This window comes from Thamnophis sirtalis, unplaced genomic scaffold (genome assembly GCF_051295495.1).
Source record: "Thamnophis sirtalis isolate CommonGarterSnake01/CBP01778 unplaced genomic scaffold, rThaSir2_p1.2 scaffold_9, whole genome shotgun sequence".
In the NCBI taxonomy this organism is placed as follows: Eukaryota; Metazoa; Chordata; class Lepidosauria; order Squamata; family Natricidae; genus Thamnophis; species Thamnophis sirtalis.
Window position 1 is genome coordinate 53,508,179 of NW_028261389.1, and position 17,269 is coordinate 53,525,447.

General features: G+C 42.7%; 1 protein-coding gene across 25 annotated transcripts in view; it reads right to left on the reverse strand.

Annotated features, from left to right (window-relative positions):
- NRCAM (neuronal cell adhesion molecule) overlaps nucleotides 1-17,269 on the reverse strand; it is a 134,004-nt gene that overhangs the window by 89,027 nt on the left and 27,708 nt on the right. For 6 of the 25 annotated variants that reach the window (XM_087723583.1, XM_087723595.1, XM_087723588.1 and 3 more), the window contains exon 2: nucleotides 9,339-9,443. The exons of the other annotated variants lie outside the window; for them this stretch is intronic. The gene's annotated coding sequence lies outside the window, so the exon portion shown is untranslated. The remainder of the gene's footprint in view (nucleotides 1-9,338; nucleotides 9,444-17,269) is intronic. 25 annotated transcript variants of the gene reach the window in all.

Sequence of the window (17,269 nt, forward strand, 5' to 3'; positions counted from 1 at the left end):
AGCACAGGCAATCTCTTACACAAGAAATATCTTTAATCTGCTTTGTTAACTATGGCCATTGTAGCTATTAGTAGAGTTGGGTTTCAGTTAATAAATAATGGTAACATCAAACTTACTTCAAATATTTATATGTTCAGTTTGGGGTACGTTTGCTTACTTGCTTTTTTCCTAAAGAGGATAGGATTTTTAAAAAAAATAGCAACTTTTGATAGCACCTGACAATATGATGCTGAATTATATATGTATTTTTAATTAAGTATGAGGCACCTCAGTATTAAGCACCTCAGTATCATTAGGCTCACTGGATAGAATTGTGTACCTAATTCTTCTGAAATTAATAGGCATTTAATTTTTATAAATAACATTACTTGCCCCAGTGGACACATTATCTCTTCTTTCAATACAGATTGTCTAGTAATTAATTTTATCTTTTTTTACATTTGATAATATCTCAGTATATAAATAAATTCAACTGCATGATTAAAAACCAGCTTTTTATAGAAAATGTCTAAATTCTTGGAACAATGATACTTCTCCCATTCTTTAAGCATGAACAGGAGGAGGCCAGAACTGATTTTGTAGCTTGATTGACCAAGTCTAATCAGAATTATTTCTGCTCATTGCTTCACTACAACAGTGCCCCCATTAAAGACTAAATGCTTTTGAAACCTTCCCCTTTTCACCTCTACTTGTGACCCACTATTTTTCAAACAGAAACTACTCAATAGGACACTCAAAATTTTCAAAAGAATATGGTGCATCTCAAAATCTACTGATTTGATTTCTAGATTTATTAGTATCTATAACTTATAATATCTATAAGAATCTGCCACTACACATTAGAATTAAGTTGTCAGTCTTTTTTATACTTTAAACTATTTTCACTCCAAGCTAACTTAGGTTATTTGAATTAATTGAATTTGCATTTGAAGATTTGTTATGTACTTTTAAAAGAAATCCATTTAACTATTATATTTAATTCAAACTAAATCTCCCAATTCCAAATGAGGTACTGTATGTTTCTAAAAAAAGAGTGTTTGGGGTTGGAACCCAACATATAACAACTTTTTCAATTTGTTAAAAAGTAATTCACTACACTGATCAAATATGAATCGAATAGCATCAATTAGCATGAGTTTTAAAAACTTGGCTATTGGCTACACAACCAAAGATCATATTAAACTTGGATTTTTTAATATCAGATTATTTCCCAGCACCATTATTCAATCAAGGAACACTGAGAAAGAATACAACTTTGGATTCAGTAGAACCAGTTGAAAAGCTACAGACCCATATTAGTAAGAAAAATATTAAGGCCTCAGTTTCTATCCAGAATAGCTTTTGTTAGCATGGTTTAAAATAGCAGATTTGCACCATCCTTTTTTCTATTGGAAAAAAAAAAGTCTGACCTCACTGTAACAAAATAGAGTGGTACTTCTGTACTCATCTGGGATTCATTCAAGGAGGTACGATGAGTACTAAAAACAAGACGTATCGAACAAGCCACATGACTTACCATATGACCCTTTATTTCAACCAGAAGGAGTAGCAAGTCATGAGACAGCCAATGCCAGCAAGTTCTACCGTGTGTATCAAGTACCAGGAGGAAAATGAGTACCAGGAAATGGTTTGGGAAATTTTGAAAAATGAGATTACAAAAGCTCAGTCTAGCACAATACCAATGAAGAAGAAAAATAACGGCTCCCAAAAGAAACCAGCATGGCTGCATAAAGAACTCTCTGACAAATTGAAAGACAAAAAAGATAAGCATAAAAAGTGGAAAGAGGGGGACATAACTAAGGAGGAATATCAGCAAATAGCCCGAGCCTGTAAAGATGAATGTAGGAACGTTAAGACTCACAATGAAGAAAGGCTTGCCACAAAAGTAAAAAAATAACCAAAAATGCTTCTTCCAACATGTTAAAAACAAGAAAAAAGTGAAGGAAACAATTGGTCCATTGCTGGGAGAAAGTGGCAAGGTGACAAGCAACAGAGAGAAAGCAGAACTTTTTGACTCATTTTTTGTATCTGTCTTTACACAAAGGGATAAAACAGTCCAATCTATCAAAAACAGCACCACAAAAATCAGATTCGGAACACAAGTTGAAATTTATAAGTGAGCACCTGTCTACCCTAGACGAGTTCAAATCACCAGGACTGGATGGATTACACCCCAGGATTCTGAAGGAACTGGCAGACTAGATCTCAGAACCACTGAGATATATCTTTCAGAGATCCTGGAGCACCGGGGAACTGCCAGAGGACTGGAAAAGGCTGATGTGGTTCCCATCTTCAAAAAAGGGAAAAAATAGATCCAGGAAACTACAGACCTATCAGCCTGACCTCAATACCAGGAAAGATTCTGGAAAAGATAATCAAGCAATGCATTAGCGAACACCTAGAAGTAAACAAAATAATAGCCAAAATCCAACATGGGTTTGTCAAAAACAGATCATGCCAGACTAATCTTATTGCATTCTTTGACAAAGTGACAAAATTAGTGGACCAGAGTAATGCCGTCGATATAGTTTTCTTGGACTTCAGTAAGGCATTTGATAAGGTAGACCATAACCTACTACTAGATAAAGTAGAAGAATGTGAGTTGGACAGCATCACCACCAGATTGATTTGTAGCTGGCTGACCAACCGCACTCAGAAGCATATATTACACTTGTACCAAAAAGAGGAGGCCAACACAATTCAAATTAAGAACTATAGACCTATTTCTCTGCTAAATTCAGACTATAAGATATTTGCTTCAATACTGGCAGAGCGTTTTAAAAAATACTTAAACAATTTTATTCACCTGGATCAAAACGGGTTTTTACCAAAGAGACAAATTAAAGATAATATGAGAATAATCCTGGACACTTTGGAATACTATGAGGCACATCCTGAAAAACAAATGGCTTTGATGTTTTTAGATGCACAGAAAGCCTTTGACAATGTGAACTGGTGATTTATGTCGTTACAGCTGGAACAGATGGGCTTTGGCAAGAAATTTACTCAAGCCATACAAACTATATACCATAAACAAACAGCAAAGATAATGATAAATGGAGAATTGACAGGTCCTATTGAAATAAAGAAAGGGACGTGACAAGGTTGTCCACTGTTGTTTGTCTTAACATTAGAAGTCCTAAATAGAAACATCAAAGAAGAAAAAGACATAAAAGGAATGAAAATTAAAAAGGAAGAATATAAATTGTAGGCATTTGCAGATGACCTGGTCTTCATCTTAGAGCACCCACTAGAAACTGCACCTAAATTAATAGAAAAAATAGAGGAATATAGAAAAGTAGCAGGTTTGAAAATAAATAAAGACAAAATGAAGATTTTGACAAAGATATGTTATTAAGACAAAAGGAAGAATTGGCGGGAGCTTTGCAGATTCAAGTCACAAATAAGGTCAAGTACTTGGGGATATATTTGACAGCAAGATGTAGTACACTTAAAGAGAACAATTACCATAAAGTTAAACAACAGATTGCGACAGATTTGGCAAAAGGGGGAAATTTACAACTATCAATAATAGGGAGAATATCAACAATCAAGATGAACATACTACCCAGGATTTTATATTTGTTCCAGACAAGTCCAATTAGATAAGGGAAAGATTATTTTGACAATTTAAATAAAATAGTGTTGAAATATATTTAGCAGGGAAAGAAAGCAAGAATAAAACTAAAATTGTTACAAGATGCTAGAATAAGAGGAGGATTTGGCTTACCTAACTGGGAATTACATTATCAGGCAACAAGTTTGATGTGGGTTAAGGAATGGATAACATTAAGAAATTCTAGATTATTGACAGAAGGACATGATTTGTTGTTGGGATGGGACGTTTTCCTATGGTACAAGGGAACTAAAATGCAGGGGTATTTTAGAAGACATTATATATGCGAGGCTTTGCTATTAAATTGGGAAAAGATTAAAAGGCAACATTACTTAAAAATTCCAGTCTGGTTATCAACTATTGAAGCTTTTTCACATCCAATAATGTACAAAAAGGAGCAAACAGCTAGATATGGTGAAATATTGAATGCAAAGGGTGAACTTAAATCTATGCAAGAACTGGAACAGCAGGGTATAAAGATGAACTGGTTTTCATATGCGTAAATACATTCCAGATACGATAAAGATCATAAAATTGAAGGTTTCCATGATAAAATGATTGAATTAGATAAAATTTTGAAAAGGTAATTTAAAAATTATATGGATATTAAGATAGAAGAAGAACAAGTTAAAGAATCTATGATTGCATGGGGGAAAAACTTTGGATATGGGATTGACTTAGAGAATTGGCAGAAATTGTGGTCTCAAAATTATAAAATGATAATGTCAACAGCATATAAAGAAAATTTGTATAGGATGTTTTACAGCTGGCACCTATCCCCAACAAGAATAGCAAGAATGTTCAAGAATAAATCGGAAAAGTGTTGGAAATGTCATCAGATACCGGGTTCATATACCATATGTGGTGGACTTGTATAGAAGCTAAAAATTATTGGACTAAAATCCACACCTGGTTGGAAAAAATGATACAAAAACATATAGACTTTAAACCAGAAATCTTTTTTGGGGGAATTATACCGGAAACATACAATAAAGAATTGAAATATTTAATTATAAATGTGTTAACGGCAGCTAGAATTGTATTTACTAAAAATTGGAAAAATAAGAAAATACCAACGCAGGAGGAAGTTATCTACAAAATAATGGAATGTGCAGAAATGAGTAAATTGACATTTGAAATTAGAGAACAAGAAGATAAAACAATTTTATGAGACATGGGATATATTTTATGAATGGTTAGATAAAAAAACATGGAAATGAAAGATACTAGAGAATATTACCAATACAAAAATAATAGAATGACATTGAATATAATGTAAAGATATATTATTATTGGATAGATGGAAGATGATGTAATGAATTATTATAATATAAATGATCCCAATATTTAGTATAATTCGTTGAAAGTGAAGAAATAAATAGTGATAGTCAAACAAATAAGGTACAATGATAATAATGTAAATAAATATATTGGATTTGATAATATGTGAATTCATATAAATTGCAAGTGATGACTATAGAAAGGATGCAAAAAAACCTTTTAACCAATCGACACACTGTATGTGATGAAATATGGTTTTATGTTTTATGTCTTGTTTGTTTATGTTTGTTTAAAAAATAAAAACTCAAAAAAAGGAGCAGTCTTCATGCAACTAATAAATGAGGTACTACATGAGCACCTATACAAGAGGGTCCTAGTTTACCTAGATGACATTCTTATATTCAGTGAAACGCGTGAAGAGCATGTAAAGCTGGTGCAGCAAGTGCTGAAAAAACTCCTAGCTGCCAAACTCTATGCGAAGCTGTTTAAATGTGAATTCCACAACACCTCCCTAGATTACCTAGAATACCGAATATCCAGAGGATACATACATATATATATACCTTTATTTATTTATCAGCACAAATGCAACACACACACACACACACACACACAAACATTCTGACCCACACCTTGTTCGTTCAGAAACGACAGCTACACACAGCTTGCAAAGGAATGCTTTTATCAGTCCCAGCTCTTGCTGGCTGCGAGCCCAAAATAAACACAGATAAATTCTCTGGCAAAAGTAAACTACAGCAAAACAGGTTTATATAAATCAAATCACTTATCCAACTGCTTCTTCTCAATGATTGCAAACAAACAGAGACTTGACTAGAACAGGAACGGAACGGGATGGAACGAACGTTGACTTCTGCAACTAGGGCGTGGCACCATCAGTCTTTTATCCACAGGAGATACTTAACGAGCCACAGCTGCTTGTTATCTTCTCCTGTGAGCATCCTGAAACCACTCACAGAAAGTTTCTGTGTCAGAGTCTGATAGCAATTCCAAAGGCTCCTACCGAGCCACAACACTATCCCTCACCGCAGGGCCCTTCCCCCAGATCTGATGGTCCGGATGCGGTCGGGATGGGTTGTCCATAAGATAGGCCCGCAGTCATCTCCTGTGTTTCCTCCTTTGTTCCTTACGTTGAACAACCCCCAGCATGTGTGCCTCCTTATATAATTCCCAAATACCTTCAGGAACATTCCCCTTGATCCAATGCTCCCCAGGTATCTGGTGGCCACCACGTCTCTTTCCGGCCTGCGCGGCGTCGACACCCCGTCCAGGGTCCTCCACCCTCTCCAAGGCCGACTCACCAGCCCCCGTACTGCCAGATTCTGGCGGCAGCTCTAGTAGCTCCAGCCTGGCCACAACACCCTGTCCAGGACCAAGGCCAACTCATAAGACCCCCCGCCATCGGAGTCTGGCAGCAGCTCCACTGACTCCTGCCGGGCCATCACACTATCCCCCACCGCAGGGCCCGTCCCCCGGTTCCGACACTCGGGATGCGGCCCGGAAGGGTTGGTGACGGCCCCCACGGAACACAGACCAAGACACTGGTAACCCGCCAGGATCCTAGAAACGAAGTCCTGTGCTGCGGGGACCGGGGTCTGCAAGGGCTGTAATCTTGGAGAAACCCTCCTTGCAGACCTGGCCCATTGGCACTGGATACACAACTCCACGCACTTCCACATGTCATTTCTTAAGCGGGGCCACCAAAACCTACAGGATACCAAGCGCAATGTCCAGAAAAACCCCCAATGTCTCGCTGCAGAAGCACCATGAACCTGAGAGAGCACCTGTCTACGGATGTGCCCTGCGGGAACATAGAGCCGGCCCCGATACTTCAAAAGATCCCCCTACAAAGTCCACGGGGAAGCCAGCCCTACTTCCGCCTTTCGTCGCTTTACCCATTCGTCACCCCGCTGTGCATCCCGTATCAGAGATTGTATGCTCACGGGATGATAAACTGCAGCACAGGATGCGACGGGTAGAACAGTCCGAGGTGGAAGCGAGTCCGCAGGGTCAGAGTTCTCTGATTTCCTAGGCAGGGCATCCGCCATGGGATTCCACACCCCACGAACGCACGCTACATTGTGCGAGCGGGGTATCAGAGCCGCACAAACGTGCCGGTTGTCTGACACGATAGTTCATTGCTGAGGGACGGCCGCAGTCCGCACAACCCTTCTATTCTTCTTGGGGCAACTCCCAGCCAGGTGTCCAGGATCCCCACAGTAGAAACACAACCCCTCAGCACGTCGTCTGTCCATCTCTGTACGTGACACTTGAGGTCTGACAGCACCCAACTCCATGGGCTCCTCCCATTCCACTGCAGTCTCTTGATGAACCAGCATGCTAGTGGTCTCCTGGAATGCACAGCGAGGCCTCCGCCTCTGCAGCTGGGCATCTATCCGGAGGCACAAGTGGACCAACGCGTCAAACGTCGGTGGCCTGTCCACCCTCACCAGTTCATCTTGCAAGGCATCAGACAACCCGTCTTGGAAAGTGTCCATCAGAGCTGGTTCATTCCACGCTGAATCCTGGCTACGCAGCCTGAATTCACTTACATAGTCTTGCAATGAACCACTCCCCTGCTGCAGTAACTTAAGACTTCTGGTTGCTGTTTCCCCCTTAATAGGATCCCCAAACATACGCTTAAAGTATTGACAAAAACCCTGGAAGTCATCCAACAATGGGCTCGGCTGGGTTAACAAGGGGGTAGCCCCAACGGGCAGCTGTGCCTGAGCGCCAACTAATAATAAATCCCACCTTCGTCCGGTCAGTGGGAAAGTCCACCGCTCTCAAACTAGGGACAGCTGGCATTGTCCCAGAAATGCGGCAAACATGGCTTGATTTCCATCAAACTTATCCGGCATAGCCACTGGGCACTTCCTCCTTGGCTGGGGGGGGGGGGGGAGGGGGTTTGCAGCTCTCTGCAGCTGAGAAATTTGCTTAGCCAATATTGTTATTTGCTGGGCCAGCCTGGCATTCTCAGCGTGAAGCTGCTCCATAATTTTATGAATGGAGGTTTGTCTGGGCAGAAGTCAAACTGTTCTGACCTCATTCGGTCAGAAACGACAGCTACACACAGCTTGCAAAGGAATGTTTTTATCAGTCCCGGCTCTTGCTGGCTGCGAGCCCAAAATAAACATAGATAAATACTTTGGCAAAAGTAAACTACAGCAAAACAGGTTTATATAAATCAAATCACTTATCCAACTGCTTCTTCTCGATTGCAAACAAACAGAGACTTGACTAGAACAGGAACGGAACGGGATGGAACGAACGTTGACTTCTGCAACTAGGGCGTGGCACCATCAGTCTTTTATCCTCAGGAGGAGATCCTTAACGAGCAACAGCTGCTTGTTATCTTCTCCTGTGAGCATCCTGAAACCACTCACAGGAGGTTTCTGTGTCAGTGTCTGATAGCAGCTCCAAAGGCTCCTACCGAGCCACAACATATATATGTATGTATGTATTTGTTTCCTGAGGTTTTCGCGGGTGTTAGTATATAGGTCTTTGGTTATTCGGGTTTCCAGGAGCAATGTGAGATCTCAGCTGTTTCTTCCTTTTAACTGCCAGTGGGGGTTTGAGCTGATTGGGTGGGAGCTTGGCTGTGTTCTGATTGGGTGGAGATGTGTTCTGATTGTTTGGGGTTTGTGCTTCATGTAAGGATTGGACAGCTTTAAATTGGCTAATGGTGCAGTTGCGGTCTGGCTTCTGGTCCTTGGTCATGCCTCATCATCAGTGTGGGTTTGAGTCTGCTTTCTATTTAGAAATAGGGAATATTTGGGCATACCAGGGGTTGTGACATAATACATACCTATTTCAGCCCAGGTTCGATTCCCAGTAAGGATATGGCTAGCTGATGAGAGCTAAATAGCTTGAAATAGATCTATACTAGTCTCCCTTTATTTATTCATCAGCACAAATGCAACACAAATGTAACAAAGGCAACAATAAAAATAATGGCTTTCTGTCGTGATGGTCTCTTGTGATGAGCCGATAGACAGAGAAAGGAAGCAGTATGCTTCCTCCCATATTTGGGCATACCAGGGGTTGTGACACAAAACATACCTATTTCCCTGGCCTAGCTGATAAAGGAAGAGAGCCTGTGGCTTAGTGGCTAATATAACTGCCTGATATGTAATACAGCCCAGGTTCGATTCCCAGTAAGGGTATGACTAGCTGATGAGAGCTAAATAGCTTGAAATAGATCTATACTAGTCTCCCTTTATTTATTTATCAGCACAAATGCAACATACACACACACACACACACACACACACACACAGACATACATATACATATACACACACACACCAGTGAACCTAAGCCATGCCCAGGCTCTGAGCTGTCTGACATGGCTTTCAGTCACCGAACACTTCCCATTGGCTGACTTGTTGTTATGGCTATTCCAGTTCATAATTACACTTACATAATGTTCTCATGGTGAGTAGAGTAACTGGAACTCTTGGCATACAGTTTTTAGATCTTCCTATAATTATTCTTCATTTTATTATGCTCACTACATTAATGAAACCTATGGACAAGAAAGAAGAGACAAATGAATATTATGCTCCCCTTCAATGTATTATTAATTATTATTCACATAATTCAAAGATATTTTCTTTGAAACCAAAATCCAAATGAAAGCTTTTTATGGGATTGTGTTTATTACCTTTTACCAGCAAAACAAGTATAGATACTCCTCATTTAGGGATCTCAGTTGCAACTAAACTAAACCATGATAACACTTCTGACCTTACTTCAGATTTCCTTTGCTTTACAGACCTCTGAAGGTCATAAATGCAAACATTGGTTGTAAATTTCTTTTTCATCGCTGTCTGTGACCAATGAGGCAGTCACTAAATGAAGGCTGCATATACTATACCCATGAATGTAAAGAAAATGTTGACAAATTCTGTTCAGATCTCATTTAAGCAGTAGAAAAAACTCTTTTAATATAAGAATTTTTGATGAAAACTAGAGAGAAGTCCTTTCTCATGAAGATCGATGGAAGAGTCCAGGATGGGTTACTCTAACCTGCTAGCTCTTTGACTGAGTTGAAATTCTGAAGACATGCCTCCCTGGAAACGGTCCTCGAACAACGAAGACGAAGCGAATCAAATCTTGTACTCTGTCCAGTCCAAATTTCTTCCCTTCCTGGCCACTGGCCAAGCAGTCAACCAGGTGGGTCTGGACTCTCTCGTTGATCTTCATGACAAAGGGGATCTCAGGTAAGACCAATGCCCCTTCTCTATGGTATCAATGGGATAGTCCAGGATGGGACATACTAAAGGCTTGGCAGTCCTACAGGCATGATCTGTCTTGGTCCAAAGTGCCGGCCTCCTCATGAACTCGCTGCAGAACATGCCTACTGAATGCTGCCTCTGCTGAAGAGTATGCATCCAGTCTGTAATGTCGGTTGAACAACACCGGCAATGTCGAAGTTGCCACCCAACAAATCTCCTCCACAGAAGCTTGTGTAGCCCAGGCCGCCGTAGCTCTGGCAATACAAGCTCGCAACTAACGACCCACCATGGAAGATGTCACCCTGTGGCCCAGAGTTGACGGCTGAAAGGATACGAACAGGGCCTCGGTCTTCCTGAAAAGGTCCTGGAGATGTAAATGTGGAGGGTCCTCCCTACATCCATTGCCATTCCAAGGCATGCTGAAGCCAAGGACAAAAGTCTGGCAGGATCAACTCTTGTGCTCAGTGAAACAAGGAGTTAACCTTTGGCATAAAGGCAGCATCTACTCGCAGGACCACCCTGTTCAGATGAAAGCAGATCGTTTCTCCTCTCTTGCAGACATAATGGCCACCAAGAATGCCACCTTACACAAAAGGAGACAAAGGCTGGCCACCCTTAAGGGTTCAAATGGTGCCGTGGTAAGGGCCTGTAACACTTTGGGCAAATCCCAGGCGGGGTAGCCGTGTACAGCTGGGGGCTTCAAATTGGATGAGACCCTGAGGAAGGCTCGAACCCTGGGATGGTGAGCAAGGGAACTAACCCACCACCTACAGAACTGAGGCCAGGGCAGTGACCTGGTGTCATAGGGTGCTCGGGCAGAGGCCTTTCTCTAGGCCTTCCTGCAGGAATTCCAGTATGTCTGCCACCAAAGTCAAAGTGGGATCTAAATGGCCCTTCTCACATCAGTCACTAAAGATCTTCCATGTCACATTGTAAATGCAGGTGGTAGAAGTCTGTCAGGCTCCCTGAATCATCCTTATGACCCTATTAGAGCATCTCCCTTTTCAGCAGCTTCCGCTCAATCGACAAACAGTCAAGCACAACCACTGGGGCTCTGGATGAATGATGGGCCCCTGGCTGAGGGGGACCCTCTCTGCGGGAATTGTCTAAGGTGGGCGACTGACAAGCCAACCAGATTGGTAAACCACAGTTGTCTGGGCCAGTGGGAAGCTACCAACAAAACCTCCACCCTCTCTGTCAACACCTTCCTGACTACAGCTGGGATCAGAGGCAACAGGAGGAAGACATATAGTAGACCCCTAGGCCATGGGCATTTTTAGTGTGTCTACTCCCTTTGCCCTGGAGCTGGGAACCTCGTGAAGAACCTAGGAAGGTGAGAGTTCGCTGGAGAGGCGAAGAGATCCAGAATCGGGTGGCCGAACTGTTCTGATAGTTCCACAAACAGGCTGATATGCAGGCACCACTCCGAGTGATTGACAGTGGCCCTGCTCTACCAGTCTTCCTGTACATTGGATACTCCCGCAATGTGTTCTGCCCTGAACAAGAGCAAGTGAGTCTCTGCCCCCCGGCACAATATCTCTGATTCTGTTATGAGGGACTTCGACCAACTCCTCCCTGGCAATTGATGTGGGCCTTCGTTGCCACATTATCCATCAGGAGGGGACATGGTGCCCAGTTATCTGCTGCTGGAGGGCTAGGTGTCACCCTGAGCTCAAGCCAGTTGATATTGTGGCATAGCTCCTATGGTGTCCATCACCCTTGGGCCACCTGGTCCTTGAAATGCCCCCCCCCCCAGCCAAAAAGGCTGGTGTCTGATGTTATCCTGTCCGTCTCCTTGAAGACACAACCCTTGCCAATGGCTCCAGACCCCCACCAGCAGAGTGACTGAAGCACCCTTGGTGGCACCCGCACTTTCGCTGTCAAAGTGCTGTGCCACGCCTTCTGGTAGGGCAGCAAAACCCACTGTAGGGGCCTGGGAAGATGCAGAAAATTAGTTGCCCTAAAACCTGGGACAACAGCGCCAACGAAACAACCTTGTCTGTCCAAATCTGGGCTGTCAATGCCCTGATGCTGTCCTGTCGCTCATGGAAGAGAAAGACCATTGTCTTACCTGAACGGAAGTTCTCTGTGTGCTGCGGGAGAATCCAAGCATGGGTTCAACTTCTATTTGTCTGCCCAGTGACTGAGTTATTTTAAAGTCTTCAGATACACCTCCTGGACTTGGCTGCCTCCAGTTTCTCAACAAAGACATGGACCAGAAGAAGACTTGTGATAATCAGCAGTGTGATCTGACTTGACCCTTTTCAGAGACGCTGGACCCGGACCCAATGGGTAGGATTGGATTGGGTTAGCAAACCTTTTCAGCACCGAGTACCAAAACAGGAGCGTGCATAAACCTATTCGGCACCGAGTGCCAAAATGGGTGCGTACATGCACACCTGAAACCAGAAAAGCAGATGATCTGTCTGTGGCGCATGCACTAGCTCTTCCTTGTCTTTTAGGGGTCCTCACGCCTCCATGCCTGCCCCCATAGGAGTCATGAGACAACCCCACTGATGACCTGGTTCCGCAGCCCTGGACATTGGAAATTGGAAACATGGGAAAAAATGTGGGAAAAGAATAGGAAACTAATCTTGGTCAAATTATACAAAGATAACTTATATAAAATATTCCATAGGTGGTATCTATCGCCAGCTAGGCTAGCCAAAATGTATAAACATTTATCAACTAAATGTTCGAAATATGATCAAACACCGGGCACCTACTACCACCTGTGGTGGTCATGTAGGAAAGCAAAATAATATTGGCAGATAATTTGAAGGTGGTTAGAAGAAATGACTGGCAGAAATTGGAACTCAAACCAGAAATATTCCTACTAGGAATTATCAAAGAGGATTTAAGCAAAGGGTTAGCATATTTAACACTACATATCATAACAGCTGTGAGAATTGTTTATGCCCAACAATGGAAGAGTGGAAACGTACCTAAAGAAAGGGAAATAACAAAGAAAATACTTGATTGTGCAGAATGTGATAGACTAAAACTAGAACTGAAAAATAAAGGGGAGACAAAGTATAATATGAGATTTGGGATAGATTTTATTAGTGGATGGATTTAAGGAAGGGAAGTAGGAACCAACAAACACAAAGATGCATAGATTGAAACAAGAGGCAATATAGGTGGTATATAATTGTAAATGTAACTGCAAGCGTGTAGAAGAGGTTAAACATGTATATATAATTAGTAAGTAGTAACCTGTATTGAATATGCAAGAGACTTGTGTTATACTCTGTATGGCGGAGAGCTCGCTAAGACAGTTTCACCATGTCCACCCGTTTCTTTTTTAACAATAAAATGTATAATTTAAAAAAAAGAATATGTCTTCGCAGGATAGTGATATAAAGTTGGATTTTAGGGTTGAGAAAAAGGTGAAATATTTAGGGGTTTCGTTGACAAATACTGTTTCAAAACAATTACTGTATTTTTCCCACTATAAGATGCTCTGGAACATAAGACGCACCTAGCTTTTGGGGAGGAAAACAAGAAAAAAAACTGCCTCTGCAGCAAACAGCCTGATTTAGCACAAGCAGCTGATTGGATTGGTTGGATTGACCTCCCAGAATACTGCCAATCAGCTATTCCAGGCTGCGGGGATCACCACCATCCATTACTGGCCGCCACTGCCTATAGCCTCTGTGCTCCTCATTTTTGGTTTCTGCATGCCCCATTTTTGGCCTTCACACACCCCATATTTTTGGCCTCTGCGTGTCCCATTTTCAGCCTGTTCCTGGTGGCAGGGATCTGGAAGGCCGATCCAACTGCCAATCAGCTGCTCGTGCTAAATTAGGCTGTGCTGAAGCTGACCAGGCTGTTTGCTGTTTGCTGCAAGGAGGCAAATTATTAGGAGGCAGGGGCCAAAGGGTGGGGGCCGGTGAGTGGGCGGGGCTTTGGAATAAATATAAGATAAGGCTCTCTACAAAGTTGCCGCTGGTTGTCACCCCAGGAAGCTTTCTTTAATAAAGAAATGGTGGCAAAACCAAACTGGTTGATGTATGGTAAAATTTTATCTTTTAACTCGGGTGACTCAATATTAAAACCGACGGAAGAACTTGAATCAGAAGGTTATGTTTGCCATTGGTTTACTTATCAACAACTGAAAGAAAGATTTAAACTAGATAAGCAGTGCTTTGGATTTGACTTTGTTAAAAATGAATTGGAAATTTTATTATGTGGAAATGATGAACATATTATTGCTAAGAGCTGTAAAATGTTATTTAAATTGAATTTGGAAAGTGAATATGTAAAACATTGTATGATTCAGTGGTTTCAAGGAATTTTGGAACAGCATGATGCTCGAACAATGGGAAAATATGTGGACAAAGGGTTTAAAATTTACTGTCAGATCCCTAAATGTGATACTGCCATTCAATTGGGAGAAGGGAAGACTTGGAGTTAAATCATTAGCTACATCTGTAACAACTGAGTTTTATAACTTTACAACTGGTTTCCTGTCACCGGGAGACTGAAGGTCCCAACATTTCTGTTGTTTATGATAGCCATGTGGGATAACTTACTTTAATATCTAACTAGAGATAGCCATGGGAACGTGTGTTTTATTGACTCCCAGGGCAGAAGAGTTAAGGAAGCATCTTCACACTTGTGTATTGGGCTGAATCTGCATTAGGACAAAGGGAGGGGTCATTATCAGCTTAATCCCATTTGCATGGCCAAAAGGTTTTCAGATGCTGGTTTGCCTCTAATGGTTTCCATCCTGCCTGATTAAAGGTTCCTTTTGAAATAATCCGTTTCAAGAGTCTTTACTTTCTCAAGTTAGGAAAGGAGTCATTGCATAAAGCAGCATCTCTCTGCAAAATGGTCAACCAGGACAGACAACATTTTACTCTAGCGAGGGGACCCAGCAAACCATGTCTGAGAATAACAGCGAACAAGGGGGAACTGACTGCTGGAGGGAGATGGAAACCTACCCACAACCAGAGACCTACTCCTTGTACCCTGGCGGAGAAAACAATGTGACCTTGGAGGACCCCAAAAAGCCCCGTTGATCAATCAGAATCGGGATGAAAGATGGCTGGGAAGGGAGAACCAGGGGAGTCACTCTTACTCGAGGTAGCCAAAAACCAGGGTGGAAAATGGAATTAGAAGCCCCCTCTAACCAGGAGGAACTAAATGAAGCCTCGCTGAGAGAGGATCCTCTGAAGAGGCATGTTGGTGATGGAAATTTTGGAAAATCTCAACAACCAGGGGGAGCCAGACCGGCAATCAAGAAGCGTTGGAAGGGCGGCAAATGGGGATGAACTAACCCCCCTTTGGTCCCTGCTGATCAAGCTGACGGCACAGCAGCAACAGCTAGGAACCCAGAAAACTCTCCAATTGGTGCATGGGTTGGTGGCTACTCCAAACCAACCCCAAAACCTGCAGTTAGAAAGGAAAACGCCTTCCCTGGGGTAAAATTTGATGGGAACCCTAAAGAATTGGGATTCTTTGTGGCACACCTACATGCAAGAATATGGGTGTGATTTTCAAACCCAAGGAGCCCGAGTGTCCAAGGTCACCCTAGCCCTGGAAGGTCACCCTAGCCCTGGAAGGTCATCCAAGGAGCCCGAGTGTCCAAGGTCACCCTAGCCCTGGAAGGAGCCGCCGCCAGATGCCTGGTGACTATACATGATGCCGATGCATCAGAACTGCGGGACTTTGATCGTTTCATGATGGCCCTGCGACAACGGTTCGAGGCCCCCCTCGCAGACCACAAAGCACGCAACCGTATTAAAGTTGTGAAGCAGGGACGCCAGCCAGTGGCAGAGTATACCAAAGAATTGCGAGACCTGGCATTTCATGTGAACTGGCCAGACAATATCCTGGTAAGATGGTTCAAAGATGGGCTGAATGATGAACTCTACAATGCTTGTGTGGCCCAAGGGGCCCCAACCCATCTACATGAGTGGTATTGCTGAAGAGGCAGAGATTGACATGGCCAGAAATCAGTACTGGGCAGGACGAATGTGGAAGAAATCCCCATCCCAATGGAAACAAGAACTTTTAAACCGCAAATGACACCTTCTCCAAAATCCTTAGTCTGTTTCAAGTGTGGAAAAGAGGGGCACCGAGCTGCAGAATGCCGTTCTCAGGCACTGGCTAAGAAACCACACCGCACATTGGGGGGGGAAACCTACGAAACCTGGCCAGCGTGGAAAGGAGATGGCCCTGAGGAGTAGGGAGACCGTAGAATTTCCACCCCCTCCCTTCTTTGAGGAGGAAACCCCGGCTTCACAGCAGGAGGAACCATACTCATCTGGAAGTGAACCAGAGGATGAACCACTGGTAAGCCAACCAATGAAACCAATTACCTTGCCCCTGAGACTGTTTATCCCCAACTGGGAGAGGGGGGTGAAAATCTCAGCTTTAGTGGACTCGGGGTGCACCCGCTGTTTGATCAGCCCAACCCTGGTAAGGAAGTTGAGGATTAATGTAAGAAAACTGAAAAGCCCCATAGCTTTTTGCCAACTAGATGGGGTCAATAGTAGAGGGGGAGCCAGCTTCATTTGCCACTGAGCCTCTACAGATAGGCATCGGAAACCACGAGGAAATGCTTACATTTATAGTGGCACCTGGCATGGAATGGGCACTAGTTCTGGGTCTTGCATGGCTGAAAAAATGGAACCCCAAAATTAATTGGAAGCAAGGCACCATAAGAGTACAGATGCATGTGACTTTTGCTGAGAATCCAGACAGAGAAACTGAGGGGGCAGAACACCTAGAAACAGCAATACCTGCTTACACTATGCCAACCCAGGGCTTACTCAAAGAATATAAGGATGGTTGAGGTTTTTAACGAAAAAGCATCTGATGAGTTTCCACCCCATTGCTCCACTGACTGTGCGATAGAAATCCTACCCGAGCCAAACTCCCTAAACCCAAGATGTATAGCATGTCTCCAAGGGAGCTGGAAGAACTGAGGGCATTCATTGAAAAAAACCTAGCAAGGGGTTTCATTGAACCAGCCTTTCGAAATTTAAATTTGATCAGTATGGAAAATGTATATGTCCTCCCACTCATGAAGGATATGCTAGCACACCTAGCTAAAGGGATAATTTTTTCAAAGCTAGATTTAAGGGAGGCTTACTACCGTATCAGA